This window comes from Lygodium microphyllum, chromosome 2 (genome assembly GCF_053477565.2).
Source record: "Lygodium microphyllum isolate KBCC chromosome 2, Lygodium_microphyllum_v1.1.10, whole genome shotgun sequence".
In the NCBI taxonomy this organism is placed as follows: Eukaryota; Viridiplantae; Streptophyta; class Polypodiopsida; order Schizaeales; family Lygodiaceae; genus Lygodium; species Lygodium microphyllum.
The window spans coordinates 44,940,383-44,954,560 of record NC_141136.1 but is presented as its reverse complement, the minus strand read 5'-3'; the positions used below and the strand labels follow the sequence as shown (position 1 = coordinate 44,954,560).

The 14,178-nt window shown below is 41.1% G+C and overlaps 1 long non-coding RNA gene across 1 annotated transcript; it reads left to right on the top strand.

Annotated features, from left to right (window-relative positions):
- Nucleotides 1–10,721: 10,721 nt before the first annotated feature.
- LOC148039684 (uncharacterized) lies at nucleotides 10,722–11,189 on the top strand. Its single transcript, XR_015688340.1, has 3 exons — nucleotides 10,722–10,807; nucleotides 10,923–11,008; nucleotides 11,119–11,189. It is a non-coding gene; the product is annotated as an uncharacterized LOC148039684 (long non-coding RNA).
- Nucleotides 11,190–14,178: the final 2,989 nt, after the last annotated feature.

The window sequence follows — 14,178 nt, the reverse complement described above, 5'->3', positions numbered from 1 at the left end:
TCTGTTCTGAGCCACTGGATTCACCATCCACATAAGAGTGACCTGCATTCACATCAAACATGGGCTGATCTACCTTCTCTTTTCCTTTTCATGAAACCTGCATACCACTATCTGTATTGTTTTGAGAAGATTCTCCTGATCTCAATCTGCCTGTCCATGGCGAAGAATGTGAACCACTGCTAGAGGACGCTCCAGGTCCACTAATATTTTGTGACTACTGCTGTGAATTCTGTGCAGCATTACCATTTTGTGTATCTACATCATCAATCACATTTACTGGTTTATACCAGCTACTCATCTCATCAAAAACAACATCTCTGCTCACTGTAAACTTACGAGTAGAAGGGTTATAGCATCTATACCCTTTTTACTGCAGAGAGTAATCAATAAAGATGCACTTCTGAGCTTTTGGATCCAACTTGGATCTCAACTCATCTGGCACATGTACATAGGCAATGCAACAAAAAATCTTCAAATGAGAAATATCTGGTTTCCTACCAATATACCTCTCCTCTGGAGTCATCCCATGTATTGCTGTAGTGGGATTCCTGTTCATTATGTAGACTGCTGTAGCAAGTGCTTCAGCCCAGTAGAAATTTGGCAAGTCTTTTTCGTTGAGCATGGCACGAAATACCTTTCCAATATTCTTGTTTTTCTTTCTGCAATTCCATTTTGTTGTGGGATATGACTGCATGAATATTGCTTCTTTATGCCATGCTCCTGCAGGAACGTTGCAAACTCATTTGAGAGGTACTCTCCCCCTCCATCTGACCTTAGGCATTTTATCTGCAGGCCTGTTTCTTTTTCAACCATAGCTTTGAGAGTTTTGAAATGCCCAAAAAATTCACTTTTCTTTTTCATAAAATACACCCAAACTTTTATACTATATTCATCAATAAAAGTGATAAAATAATGACAACCTCCAAGAGATGCAGCTTTAGTAGTCCACACATCAGAGTGGATTAATTCCAATGGCTTCTTACTCTCTTGAACATGTCTAGGAAATGGTTTCCTTGCCTATTTTCCAAACTGACAGGCTTCACATATCTTATGCATTTCTGCAACCTTGAATTTAGGCAATCCTGCAACAATATTTTGGGCTTGCATTGATTTAAGTCGTTGTACATTAACATGACCAATGCGTTTATGCCAGATATCAATATCTACAACTACACCGGTCCCATGTGCAAACATTGCTGCACTCAATTCAGGCATGTCTGCATCCAACGTAAACATTCTGCCCTTCTTCTTTCCTTTTCCTATCAAGCGACATTTTATTTTCATATCCTCAACAAAGCATCCATGAGGATTAAATCTGACCTGCAAGCCCTGCTCAACCATTTGACCAACAGAAACCAGATTCTTGGTGATATTCGGGACATGAAATACATCGGACATGTATTTCTTTTTCCCATCCTGCATAGACAAAGGAATTTTTCTAATCTGCACAATAGGATGTGCAGTATCATCACCAGTCTCCACAAATCCTGGTTTTTCCATTTTCCTTGCATCCTCCATCCATTCTGCATGACTTGTCATGTGGTTTGATGCACCTGAGTCAACATACCACACATCATTGCTTTCTTCTGCACTTGTCACAGAATTGTTCATGTGCTGCACCATAAATAAATGCTCATTTTTGTCATCACCCTGTCTACTAGAAGATGCATAATTCCCTTGTTGCAGTTTTCCATTCATGATGTCATTCAGCTTTTTATAGCAGTCTTTAGCCATATGACCCATTTTACCACAGTAGTAGCATTCAACATTACTGTTTGCATTTTGGCCTCTTTGCCATCCACCATGACCTCTTTGGCTCCCCCTACCTCTAGAGTTACCACGTCCTCCTCCATAGGACTGGTTTTCTTGAGTTTGCTACATATTCTGATTTCTACCACGGCCTCCAAATCGGCCTCCTCTACCTCTGCCTCTACCTCTTCCAGCATTTGAGTAGAAGACAGTTTCTTTTGAAGTTCCTCCTGAAGAAGATGCACCACCATTTCTCTGCTCCTCAGAAATTAGAAGAGCAATCAACTCCTCAAAATCAGGAAATCTTTCACAGACGGAAATGGATGTTCGGAACTGTGCATAATCCTTTCCTAGACCATTCAAGGTCACAGAAACTAAATCATCATCTTCCACTGGCGACCCAATTGAAGCAAGTGCATCTGCAATCTTCTTCACCTTCATGTGGTAGTCATTGATGCTCATACTTTCTCTTTGCACATTATGCAACTCTTGCTTGAGCTGTATTTTCCTGGCTTGCGTATTTGTGCTATACATTTTTGACAAAGTATCCCATGCCTCCTTTGGCGTACTTGCATCCTGAATATGCACAATCATAGAGTCTGAAATACTGATAGACAGCCAATACATAACTTTCCTGGCTCTCTCATGCCATGCTTTGAATGCCTACATTTGCTTTTGATTGGGAACATCAGGAAGAACTGGTTCTTCTTCATTTCCTGCAACAAATTCCCAATATCCTTTTCCCATAAGGAAATTCGTCATTCTAAACTTCCATGCTTGGAAGTTGTTCTTGTCAAGCTTTTCAGTGACAATCTGTGAAAGAGAATCAGACGCCATTACAGAACACTGCAGAAAATTCTGTCACTGCAAAAAACACAGCTTCACCCTCACAAGGGCAAATCTGCAAAACTAGCGAAAGTGGTATTTGACCACACAGTCACTTCCTAGTGACGATTTTGCATAAACAGGAACCAAGGATGATTTTGTAACTCCCAATGTCTCTGCACACAAGCATACGATGCAATTTCTGTGGTAACTTTTCACCGACCTGTAGAACAGTGGTCACACAGCATAAAACAGGGCCTTTTCCTGAGTGCGTGCAGAAAACTTCCGCCTCCTAAACAGGCCCCGAAATGGTCTCAAATAAAAAAAATAGGGTCGCCAAGGGCTAAAGCCCTCCCCCGTAGCATATATTGTCCTGTTGCTTCACCGCGAAGGGCGTCTCAACCTGAGACAATGCACTCTTGCAATTTCCGGCTGTGCTACCTGCAGAGATCTGCTCCCAAAACAGAAAATGAAAGCAACACTGCTCCTCTTACTAGAACACCGCGAGCTTGGCTTGCTTTCTTGAGCTCCTTACCACGAACAAGGCTCTGATACCATGTCAAGATTGTGGGAGAGAAGGAAGGAGTCTCACTTGTAGCTTTCTTGCTTGCACAATGGGGGAATACACACAAGGGTGGATGCTGAAAATAGTTTTTCTCTTCTTAGAGGGTTAGCACAACGCCGCGATGGATATCCAAAGCGTTCCTACGTGCTCAAGGGTACTACGCAGGTAACCGATGGATTTGGGTACCAAAATCCCTTGCCAAACCGCCTCCATCAGTTGAAGGCCAGAGTGCATCAAACACAATGAAGCATAGGAGAAAATCTAAGAGAAAATCTAGGTCTCGAGGCAACAAACCAGACATGATTGTTCGAAATAAAGAGCCTTAGCCTAGCATGCTAAATAGACAGATGTCATATGTAGCCATTGAGCATGCACAAAAATCATTAGTGCCCAAAGAGCCTTTGATTTCCCAAGGGGAGAACAAGCATCATAGGCACAACATTGCTCAAGGCAAGGCTGATTGCTCAACAAAGCAAATGGCACAATCGTCTAATAGCCTCGAGCAAATCATTCAGCCAGTGCCAAGCCCACCTAAGAGTCCTAGATCTCCTACATTCTCTTTCTCCAAACAGACACAGGAAGCACAATAGCGATTGCTAAGGGAAACTGCTCAATTCCAATCTCTATCTCCACCTAAGCTTCGAAATGTCCAAGAGGAGGGACATGACGCCATATGTAGCTCTCAACCTAAGGATATCGGGTGCTAACTGGCATTTGGGGTTCTCATTGAGGAGAGCCCCTTGATTGATAAGGTTCTCACTGAGGAGGAGTTACACATTGCCAGTAGACTCGGACAGGGTTCCATGCTGCTCGATGTGGCAAAATATCTATCGGTACTAAGTAAGCTGCCACGAGTGCTGGATGCATGTGCCATGCTCCAGTACAACCTCGAGTTCTACAACTGGTTCTTATCCTCGTGAAGTGACATGGATTCATAAATATGTACATAAATAAACACTAATTTTTGTGTCACCGTGTATAAACAATATCAACACACACAAGCAACGATAGCCAAGCGCAGGGAGAAGAGTTGGATCTGACAGGCTAAGCTTCACAAATCCCCCTCTCATCACGCATTTAAAAGCCGTGTGACCATCCCCATATCCAAGTGAAGGGCATGCAACCCACATTACCGCCCTAGGGAGCCTTGACCAACAACTCTGATGGTGTAGACAGGGTATAGTCCTTTCCTACACACCTTCTTCCCTTTCCGGTCTACCCTTTCGAGGAGGAGCCCTGCCTAAATCCATGACCGCTAGCCAACGTAACTCAGCGTGAACCAAGATCTGCTAATGGCAGGAAGCTAAATATACATCACGAGGGCCATCCCTATATAACAATCACTACATGCACTACCCCTCCCCTTCTCATCCTATGCGTGTGACGACCCAATATAATCCCTTACATATAAATGATCCTATCATGAAGCGAATCCTAATCCTTCATTCGCATCTTACAGGTCCCCCTACGAGGAAAGCATGGAGAGCCAAAAACAGCTATTTTGCAAGGACACTCTCTGCCAGCCGACGGGAACGTGCGGCACGTGCCCCTCCACCGGTGCGCTATGTGCCCACCCTCAAAAGGTACGCGAAGAAGTGAGGCCCTAAACGACGCCGTCCCGGACGAAGGCCAAAGAATCCCCGGGCCAAGAGTGTCACGACTCAAAGAAATGCACAGCATGTGGCAACGCCAGTTACACAGACCCCCAACGCGCGCTCGAGCACTAGGTGCTCACGAAGTGACAAAACGGCCAGGGATAGGGCAGAATTTAATAAATTATTTAAAGACATTCTGGAAATGGCAGTGACTCGGGACTACACCATTCATGTCCCGGTTGACATGTTCCCCGCCCAGCCTCACGGGAGCCCCGTACTAGCACCGCCCCGGTCGCCTAGCCAACCGGACTCACCCCGCCTCGTACCTATCGACTGAATCCCTACAATGTACAAGTAGCTTGACAAGACAGCATGCCAGAACATTTTGTTTTTTTGATGAGTAAAGGGACATCCCCACTTGTACACATTCCTATTACTTCTCGTTAATGGATGCGACCTTAACAAGCAATGAAATAGGCATTCCAATGGACATCATAGAATTCTGAAAAATTATGTCTTATCCTGATTGCATTTGTTCGATGCACTTAACACAAACGAGCATATACTCTCACGAAGCGACAAGTGGATGCAGGATAATACAAGTCCTTGTGCTCAATGGTCAGTGCCCGATCACTGCAAGACCATTGACCCCACGAAGAGCCGCGATAAAGCCACGTTGCCGAAAGCAAAAATCACCCTTGCCGACCACCCACATCGCATGGCCCAATGCAGAGAAACAGAAGACAAAGACGCACAAGGAGAAGAATCCTAAATAAGGGAGAAAGGCGCACAAGGAAAAGCGCAAGTCAAAACTTTTGTAAAAGAGCGCAAGCGCATTATGGTTTAATTCAAGGAGCATCGGGCTCCCACCCATGCAATTTGTAAATATAGATGAGCGGTGGAAAGGAAGCTAGGAAGATAGAAGGACAATGGGAAAAAGGGCCTAGGCTACGGCCGGCCATGTAAAAGAGGAAAAAGGGGATGACCGCCCAAAAGGGACTTAGGGTTTTGTATATAAAGTTGAAAAGTGAATGAGAAGCTCATTCTTGTGTGTGGCCAAAAGTAGCTCTCCTCTTCTTCTTCTTCTTCTTCTTGTTCTTGCTTTCTTGAGCTTGTGCTTGAGAGAGGGAGTGTGAGAGTGTGAGGGAGTGAGTGTGTGAGGGTGAGGGACCGAGGAGGAGAAGCTCTCCATCTTCTCCTCTCTTCTTCTCTTCTCTTCTCTTCTCTTGTCTTGCTCGCGACAATGGAGCTTGGAGCGTGGAGCTTGAGGATGGAGCTTGCTTGAAGCTTGCACTTGGATCGTGGAGCTACCGGAGTGTGCGGGAGAGGAGGTAACTCGAACGGCATGGAGGTAAGCTCACTACACCCTAGATGTGGTTGGCGCGTTGGCTATGTGAGAGGTAGCCATTAGTGCTCGGCTTGGAACGCTTGAACAATAAGCAGTTTGTGGATCTTGGCAGTTGAGCGAAAGCTCCCACATTGACTTTAGGTGATTTTTTATATATGTACTAGATGTGAAGTGGTTTAAAGAAGTAGTAACAATGGGTGAGCATTGCACAATTAGACGTCATCCAAGTGGTTTTGTAGTGATTGACTCTACAAAATTTCACCAAGGCAAGAATGACACATTCGTACTACCTCAACAATGCGAGCAGGTATATTAGAAGCTATTTATTTATATATATATTACTTCTTGATACATTCTCAAAATATAATAAATATTTAAGTTGCTTACTTTTTGTTTTTTAAATGTAGGTTGTGTATCACCCAATGGTAAACAATAACCGATGGTGGCATGTCATCCCCATATCTAATCGTTCAAAACCAATATATGGCAATGCTACCAACATAGAGATAGTTGATGACAATCCAACAATTAATGATGATGCACATGATGATGCCATGATCAATGATATACATGATGCAGTGCAAGATGATCCCCGCGAGGATGTTCAAGGAAGTGCAGAAGAGGATAACAATATGGTTGCAGATGATGATGAAGAAATTGAGCATAGCAATACATCTGACAGTGGGATAGACTTATTTGTTTCATTGCCTATTGGTAACATAGACCTAGAGGTAGATAGTCTAGCAAGGGCTAATCTCATTGAAGATGAGATCGATCATTCACTGTAGCATATATAATTAGCTTTGAATGATTGGATGTATATTTGTAATACTCAGAAAGAAGTAAAGTTGGTAATGTATTCAAAAAAATACTAGCTGTTAAGATGTTTGGTCATATTTAGGGACTTTATGAGAAATGAAAAATATGTGCATTTATTTTCGTATCTATAGGCACGTTTAAAAACATGGGTATATAGATGCGTTCTATATACTAGCGTGAATAGACACACTGATACACGCGCTGATAAACACGCCCGCTATTTTGCGTGTACAGTGCGTGTCTATAGGGCCTTTCTTTTGTAGTGGGGGTGATGTCACGGATATGTTATGATCAAGTATACGGATTAATTCTCGCTCATGCCATATGAATCCACACCCTATGAGAATGCACCCTTAACAAGACATCCTTGAGCCAACCATGTGAACCTATCCTTGCCATGTCATCATAGAACCTTCTAGAAGACATGCCATCAACTGCATCATCGATGATGTCATTATGGAATATTCTAGAAGATCTATAGTTGTTCTCCAACACCTATAAAAGGAGGGGGTTCCCATAGAGCTCCTCAATCTTATCAATGTCAGTCTTGGGAGCTCAAGGAGTTGAGACCTCCAAGTAAGTTTGAGTTTCAGTTCTAGTTCTTGTCTAGTCATGGTATCTAGTCTTGTCTTGTCTTCCATTATATTCTTGTTGTCTGGTCACCTTTGTAATCTCATAGTACAAGATCTTGTCTAGCATTGTCTCATATCTTGTTCATCCCCATTGAGGGAGATATTGCAATTTAGATATCTTATATCCATACCTATGTTCCCAATTTGTGGGATTCCCTATCTTGTTAAGTTATCATTGTACCTTGTGCCCCTACGTGGGATTATCTTATAATCAGAATTCTTGTAACAAATCTTGCATCTAGTCTAGTCTCTCGAGCACACTCCAATGCTTCATAACAAATTTTTTCTTTCTTTAAAGAAAAGATTGGAAGGGCATATAACTATTTTCTTAAATTCACTACCAATGATTATATGAAAGGAAAACTATTTGTAGACCTTCTCCAAAAAGGTAAAACCCCCTTCAAAGGGTGATACAACCTTCAAAGTTGAGGCTTGATTTTCATGATGTTAGCTAATAATAATAATTCCCTTTTGTATTTATGGAAAATTTTGACATTAGCAAATGTATCTCAATTAGAAGCCTTTTGCACACAGGGCTTAGATTGAAACTTTGATGTAAATTTTAAAACTCAACATAAGGACTTGCAATTTTGCCAAAATTATACAGCTATAAGGAAGAAGGCTATACAGCCAAAATTATACAGCTATTAGAATATGCTTGAGGACAACAATTCTTCCTACAAAAGAGTATTGAATCTCTATGAGATAGTCCAATTTTTTCTCGACCTTTCATATGGCCCATTCCCATCTCTATTTTAGAGAGATTCCAAATCCCATAGGAATTCCTAGGAGCCTAAATACTCCTCCCTCTTCAATCACTTTACAGTCCTCATCTATCAGCCACCACCACTGGGGGGTCTATTAGGGCTTTAATTCTTGTTTTTATTGGATTGACCACAAATCCAAAGGCAAGGGAGAATACCTTAATGCAATTCTAGAAGGCTTGGATTGAGCTTGGGTCATTATTTAGAGTTTCATTTGTGTCATCTACGAAGAGATTGATCACCATTTTCTTATGATTGGGTATTAAGATGTCTTTAAGCTTTCCTTGTCTTCTACATCAACGAGCGAGCCTAGGGCATCAGATGCTATGGCAAAGAGTAATGGGGCTAGTGGGAAACCCTATCTTATAGACTTATAGAGGGGGAAGGTAGCTGGTACATCTATTTCTATGAGATCTAGGTCAAGTATTGCACGAAGTGTATACTTGACAAAGTGTTTGAGGAACAATTGTAGGTCTTAATCTAGCAATCTTGGCAAGTGTTACTTTTGAGGTCAAACTTGTTGGAGGGGAGAAGATTTCTTTCAAGAAACCTCGAGCTATGTCAAAAATAACCAACAACAATGAAAGCAAGGCTGGATAGAATGTACGTATTCCTTTTTGTGTGCAATTTTATGCGTTTCAATTGCAATTTTGGAAAGCACCATATTGCATAGGAAGCCACTCCAAAATGGAAGCCCAGGCTTCTCAAAAGGCAAAAGGATCCGAAGCTTGGGGATGTATAATCCCGACTCGCAAGCTTTAAGCCTTACGTTATCTCAAACTAATTGTTTCATTGGATCACATATGTTATGAATTGTTATTATTCATCATGCGGCACGGTGCACATCCCCCACCTATGTTTTATATATGCATGTGTGATGAGCGAGTCTCTAGGTATATTCTCAACTTATTCGTGCACGTCTACTAGTATGCCCAACGTGCGGTTTTCGAATTAGTCGACTGCAGCTATCTTCTAATAAATTGGTGACCAAATGGTTTAATATGGATGTAGCATGGCTGCATGCGGCCAGCCTACAATTGTAGGCCCTTTTGTGATATCCGCGTATATTAATTAGAATGTGTTTTATATTCACGTACAAATCTAATTCCCTACACTACAACAGAAACGAGGCATAGACACGCATGTTAGACACGCAAAGTCAGGCGCGTTTATCATTGCGTCTATATGTGCATGTAAAAGAGCGTGTAAATAGATGCGAATTTTGCATCTATATATCCGCATAAATAGATGCTAATATAGACGCGCCTTCAGACACATAATTATTTAACCACTTGAAATTGATTATTGAGTATGCACGTGTGCGCATGATAAAAACCATAGAATTAAGAATACACATTGAATCATTGAATAAAAAAACCAGAGTTAATAATTATTTTTGCATTGCTCTCTAATGCATTAGGAGAAATATGGACTCTCTTTTTTGCCCCTTAAGGAGTGAATAAACAAATATAGGCCTAACCAATGAGAGAGTTGGGATTCCAGATTCATGTAACATGAATCTTCTAGCCATATCTTGGACCAAATCTTCCCTCAGCAATAAAATAAGGGAAAATGTGGGGAGTACAAAGCTGTCACTTCTTGGAAGTTTGTGCCTTGAATTTTCATTTTCTTATTTTTTATGTTTGACTTTTCTTTTCTCCCCTTTTCAGTTTCACCCTCTTTCTTAGGCGGAACTCAAATTTGTCATATCTCTTTCCCCGCTTCTTCTTTCCTGACGAAATTTTACAGGCTCTCTATTGCTTGCCCTGTCTGTAACCCTGTAAAATTTCATTTGCTTTGCACAAGCACAGAGAGAGTTTCATGTGTTTTATGAGAGCAGAGCTTGTTTTACCAAAGCCCTAAGATTCTCTTCACAAAACTCTACAGGTATATTTTTCTCTTCCATAGATGTTCTATGGTAAAGTTTTATCTCGTTTGGAGAAAACCTGTGCAAGTTATGCGCATTCTTTGACATGTAATTTATTTTGTTTTGATGCTCTAGGAGTCTCTTACAGTCAAGAATAGTGATATTTTGAACACTCAACTTCTTCTTCAACATCTTAGGGTTTCTTTGTAAACAAAGTTACAGGTATATTGTCTTGTTTTTTTGTTGCTCCACTGTTAAATTTTATCTCGTTTAGACAAAATGTATACAAGTTACATGCATACTGAGCTTTCCTTTGTTTTTTTACTCCAAGAATCTCCGAGGGTGAAGAACAATGATTTATTAAGAACTCAACTTCTACAACATCTTTGGGATTTTGAACACTCAACTTCTTCTTCAACATCTTAGGGTTTCTCTGTAAACAAAGTTATAGGTATATTGTCTTGTTTTTTTGTTGCTCCACTATTAAATTTTATCTCGTTTAGACAAAATGTATACAAGTTACATGCATACTGAGCTTTCCTTTGTTTTTTTACTCCAAGAATCTCCGAGGGTGAAGAACAATGATTTATTAAGAACTCAACTTCTATAACATCTTTGGGATTTTTTGCAGAGAAAGCCACAGGTATATTGCCATTTTTTACTACTGTTCCATGGTTAAATTTCAACGCATTTGGACAAAGCCTATATAAGTTATATGTATGCGTTGACCCAAGATTTCTTTTGTTTTTGTACTGCAGGAATCTGTCAGTGAAGGAACAATGGTCTTGCTATAAGTCAACTTCTTGTTCAACATATCTAGGGATCTTTGTGAAAGAAATTACAGGTACAATGTTTCTTTTTTAAATTGATTCATTTAAATTTAATTTCATTTGGAGAGAACATTTGCAAATTATACACATGTTGATAGGTAGCTTTTGTATTTGGTTGTTACAGATGTCTTCACGGAGGAAAAATATCAGTAGCATACTTGCAGTGGAGGTCTTCAACAGGAAAGATAATGGCGGTAATTGGATTTGTGATAAGTATTATAAGTTGGATTGGATTTTGATGCACCCAAGTACTCGAGGGAGTTTCAAGGTCAAGCGCAAGGATGTTGCAAACCCTAGCAAACATTGGAAAGGTAGAATTCTAGAGTTCAAAAAAGTGTTTAATGGCACAAGTGCAGTAACAGAAGTGTTGATTCAACATGTTTATACGCATAAACAAATCTCTGTACACGACGAGAACAACATTGCAAATTATAAACAAAACAATAAGTTGTTAAATTTTATCATTGATTATTCTTTTGTATCAGAGTTGTTTTTAAAAGTCTTTACAGTATTCTAATTCAGTCTTGTTTGATTGACAGCTCTATATCCATCGACTTTGCATGAATGGCAGAATGTGGAATGTTTAAGCGGCAAGATACATGTTTGGCATGAAGAGATAGGTTCTTTGATCTATGATAATACCTCTACAAGTCAACTTGCCACTCAAAATATCTTTTTTTATAATTCATTGTATGTGGTAGAAAGCCAGAGATTGCAGCATGTCCCATTGCTGCCACTGTCTAGTGGTGAATGGTTCATTGGTAGCTTGGAGTTGTCAGGAGCTTGCAAGTCGAAGATAAAATCTGACATCAATAGTGCTATGAAACCCACCACAGGCTCCAAAGATGTGCATCTTAGTTGGTTTATTCCATTCTCATTGTTTGCACATTTGTTTGGTTCATGCGATGTTTTGAAGAAAACAAAGATTACGTATCAATGCAAGTGTCCATCCGAGGAATGGATGAGTCAGCTATTGGGTGAGTTTTGGCAAGTCAAAAGAACACATTTTGATGAGACGATTGAGTGCAGGGTCAACCAATCTGATATTACATTCAGGTAAAACTTTTTTACTACTTTGCATACCTTGATTTAATTGACATAGGTCTCGCTTAGATGAATTGTTATGTTAGTTGCATTGATCACTTACCATTATTTTTGTTTTTATTACAGGTATTTCATTGCTAGAAAAACTCTGTGCGTTCGCTTTCGATATAGAAGATGGCGACTTTTGCGAGGGGAGTGGATCAGCTTGGATCAAGATATTCGAGATGACACACATACAGCGCTCGTAGATGTGGTAATCTTGTGGAGTGGTCATAATCCTTTCGTAGTCAGCGCAGAGAGTTATTGGCCCATTTATTTTCTGAGACAAGAAATCCAATTAATGTCCAGTGAGCCCCTCTACAACTTCTATTTCAAGTTAGATAATAGAAAAGTCAGGACTCGTAGTGAGCAATCCATGACATGTAAACAATGTGCTTCTCCACATATCCTTGAGATAGTGGAATCCTTGTAAAAAAACTTTATAAAGAGCGAATACATACATTTTTTGAACTTCTGAGTACTTTAAATTTTAGTTTACTGTGATCCAAGCGTGCGATAATACATACTGTAATTACTCAATCGTGCAGTTAAAAATCATAATTAAATTGCAGGTTAGAGGTCTATAATCTAGAGAATATTGTCTTTGCACAATGATATATTGTAGCGCATCTCTGCTGCTCGTTTCTTACATTTTAATATTAAATTGGATCCAAAGGGAATTTCAAGACCTTTTAGATTTATTTTCTTTAAAAAATTATATATTTTCTCTCGTTAGACTTGAATATACTCAGCGACCCAAACATATTCGAGGATATAATAATGTAGAACGAAGCGTTTGTCTGTATGAGTAATTTTAACAGTGACTTTAAAGTACTGAAATAAAGAAACTAAGGTAAGAGTTTTAATTTGAAACTTTAGAGTTAATAACTTTATAAAGAACCTTTATTTAAAACCCTAGACACATAAAAGCTATAACTCCAAACTCATTTTCACTTTCATTCTCCACTTCCCTACACTTGTGCTCTCATTCCTTCTCTCTTTGTGTGCCATGGCTACCACTCCCACCTTCGCCGCATGGATCAGTTCCACATGCTACGCACACATAGGGGACCAGATATACCCTAGGTTTTGCGTGACCTTGAGTCTAGAGAGCTCGCTTTCCGCTGTAGACCCTCACTCTAGTATACTAGCATTGTTTTGTGATGCAGTGAACCCTCTCACTTGCTCTATTCCCGACTCCACTCTCAGGTGGGTTCCCATGGATTTTTTGTATAGTTTGTGTGCCGGATCCAGCCATGCAAAGGTGATAAGTCGAGCCCTGGTGCATGTGGGGCAACATCTCCGCGCTAGAGCAGTGCCCACCTCGTCACAAGACCACGTCACGATGGATCTCATTGAGAGGGATGCCGCCTTTGCCATATATGTTATGTGCACTGAGGTGCAAGAGGACAGTGACGAGGACATCGACGCACCCTCTCGGCCACTATTAGAGTACTTTGAGAGGGAGCCTGAGGAGATCACTCTCGATCTGAGTGTTGAGGCAGCACAGAGCTTGGCCATTGTGCACCCACTTCCCTGCCCTGATGAGATGCCCACGAGCGAAGAGCCACCCCTCTCTTCTCTCCATGCTATCACCATCGAGGGGGTGGAATATCTACTCATACAAGATGTGCAAGAGTTGTTGGAGCTTAGGGAAGAAGAACTATACTGTATCATGGTGCGTGATGCACCTAGTGATTTCATAGATTTTGATTTACAGGATGCCCCACCACATGTTGATGAGGTGGCTCGTTACGATGGCACGAGCATCGATGACATCTCTGCCATTGTGAGCATCCAGGAGCAGATTGAGGATGCGGCGCCACAGTATCAGATCTCTGATGAGGAGTTCGAGCGGTTGCAGGAAAGCCTTTTTGGTCCTCGACCCGACTATGCAGTGCCTACCCAGGAGAGAGACGAGGGCAGCCCAGTGGCAGGAGCAGACCTGGATGCTCCATTACAGCAGCAGATAGATGATGCAGAGAAGGTAATGTTCTCAGTTTCATATGAAACTTAACCAGTAGGGCCTCTAGGGCATCGGGAGCGCACACATGTGTTTTTGTCGGGATCGGGCCCCCAGATGTGCCCTGGCCGGAGGCTC